Below are 2,880 nucleotides of genomic sequence, written 5' to 3'. Positions count from 1 at the left end.
GTGCGTGGTTGTGAGGGGAAGTCAGAGCGCCTCCTAACGCCTCCCGTAAGGCGCTCAGCTGAGTTGAGAGAAGTTGTTTGATGAATTAAGGCTGATGTGCCACGTGGTTTAGTGGGGAAATACTGGTGGTGGATGGGTGATTGGACTGGATGATCTTGGAGGTCTTCTCTAACCTTGGTGATTCTGTGATTTTTTATTTTTTTAATTTTTTTTCTGTGCAGATGGTGATGGTGATACATCTGAGAAAGCGTGTGAAGCAATTCTGAACAAAAGAACAGAATTATGCAGCTGTTGTCCCACAGCTCGGAACGCTGACAACGTGCGCAGAAAAATAACATGAAAATGGAGATCGTGGTCTGAAGCCTGGCCCAAACCAAAGGTCACACACAAACAGTGTGTGCTTCTAAATGCTCTGTGTCTCTCTTTGAAAGCCCACACATAGGTCTCCACATCAATTGAGTGATCTGCTTTCTAGTGGCTTCTTACAAAGAATTAAGACAATTAAGACTGAAAATACATTGCTGCATTTATCTTGATTGCTATAATACAAACACCTCTCACAGAATAAGGCAAGTGAACATTTTGAGTGTCAGCCAGAGACTTCAAGTCAGTCAGTTTACACATTCAAACATCCATCACTTTTACAAAATAGTTACAGTTCTTTAACGTTCTTCAGGTACCTTAAAACAGGGTTGCAGTTCATGATAGTTCCTGACCTAACCCAGTCAGGAGATTCCCACATATGTTCAGAGTTGGTAGGGATATTCTCATGCCTTCTTTTAATTTCTTTTTATCTCTTCTTTTGGGCGCTGTTCTGATTTCATGGAGATAAAAATGATTAAATGAAAAAAAAAAAAAAAGGAAAATTCAGGGATATGATTTTGCAATTTGTGTAAAAGATACTTAATTTGGAAACAATCAGCATCTGTCTTTCATAGGAGTCTGATTTCAAGATCCAAATTGACATTCATCTAAAATTGTGATTGACTCACATAATTGATATTCCCAACTTTATCACAAACATGCTTAGAAATGTGCTTGAAAATGTGTTTCTAGCACTTTTTAAAGCAAAAAGAAGAAAGCACTTATTTGGTCAGCCAGAACAAGCAGATTGCCTATAGTAATATGTGTTCTACTCTAAAGCCACAGACTGAAGAAGATTGTACAGCATTTTCTTTTGTTAGTACATTCTCATCCATGCTGATTTGCTTGTGGGATAAATCTGCTGTTACAGAAGCAGTGCTGGCCATTTTCAGCATCTAAAAACATTTTGGCTCAGAGACACAATAGATATAGTCTTTGCATTAAAGCAATTAAATGAAGATCCTCAGTATGGGTGCTGCATATTGCCTTGTTCAGGGCTGCTTTATTCCAGTGAGCCTTGTAAGACAGGACTTCGGAAGGAGCAGAACTGTAAGAAAATGGAGTATAGCCATAACCTAACTGTTGCTACTACCAAAACAACAGAATAACTAATTCATGATAACTGGATAATTCTATTTTTGTTATTCAGTGGTACAGATGGTACTTGATTTTTGAAGACATTGTCAGTTAAAGTCTTATTCTCTTTTGAAAACTGTTTCTTGCTGAAAAGCTGAGGAATTTTACTATACAGTTTTGACTAGATCCCTATCTCAGCTACCTGTTATTTGCTGTTGGACATTAAACCTGAACTAATAAATTATAAAGCCTGGTAACTTGTCAGAGATTTTCTGCAGATATTACTGCAGTAATAGCTTAAAAAGTGAGTGGTATAGATTCTGAATAAAGGCCAGCTAAAACTGATTACTGTGACCAAAGATAGCTGGAATATCCTTCCAAAGTGGCTCTTTCACACTCCTACCTTCCCAAAAAGGAAAGATGCCTTAGTACTCTGCAGCAGTTTCTGCAGGCATATTCATTCTCTAGACTTGGCAATTAATGGTTGCACTGTACATAAGTTGAACTGTTGTACTGATTTTCCTTTAAAAAATGCTTGTATGTACAGTGGAAAATACACAAACAAACACAAGATACTAAAATGATTAACCCACATTTCAAAATAGATAGGAGTCTGTCACTGCTCCAAAGGGAAGAGAGTGCTGGAGAAACTTTTTTTTTTCTTCCCTTTTTTTTTTTTTTTTTTTTAAAGAACATCTCCTGTAATAAACTTGGATGGCTGATGGAGGGAGGAGGAAAAAAAAAAAAGAACAAAACAAAAAAGCCATACACAGGATAAGGAAGAAGTAGTTGAGTGTGGTTTAAGACCCCGCAAATCCCATACAGCACCAACCCAAAGTAATGCTCATTCCAATGAATCATCACCTAAATATATCCACCAACAGATGTAAGATTTTGTGATGTAGGCAGGCTTGTTAACAGCCACAGAGATATGCTCCCCTGTATTATCTGCTGGAGCGCAGTATTAAAATGTTCAGGTGGTTTGTCGCAGCAGTGTGTTCCCTGTCCCTGTTCTCGTTTTAATGCTAACCCATCAAATTGCAGTTGGCTCTCCGTTGACCCTCAGGCAGAATTCCATGCACTCCAGCTGGTCTCTGACCCCACGCTGTGTCCAAATGATAGTAAGCCAGTCCATAACTAATCACAGGACTGCATCACGTGAACAGACAGGTCAACCTGCCTCCTGTTATTTAAGCGGGATACAGTTTTCCATTTGGAACAAGAGTTGAACTAATCTGATCTAGCAGACCAGAGGGTAAGTGTTTAAGATCACTACTTAATACGTTTCCACAGGAGAAGGAATCTAAAAGGTCTCCTACTCTTGGAAATGCCACACATTGCTACATTTGCACCTCATTCCACTCAGTCATCTGCTCTCAAGCTTCCCCTGATCCAAGTAGGCTGAAGTCTTGGCTTTTCACTCGCTCTCTGAAGCATTTC

This window comes from Lagopus leucura, unplaced genomic scaffold (genome assembly GCF_019238085.1).
Source record: "Lagopus leucura isolate 7727_CA_CO unplaced genomic scaffold, USGS_WTPT01 Super-Scaffold_100014, whole genome shotgun sequence".
NCBI classification, from domain to species: domain Eukaryota; kingdom Metazoa; phylum Chordata; class Aves; order Galliformes; family Phasianidae; genus Lagopus; species Lagopus leucura.
Note: the sequence above shows the minus strand (reverse complement) of the source record.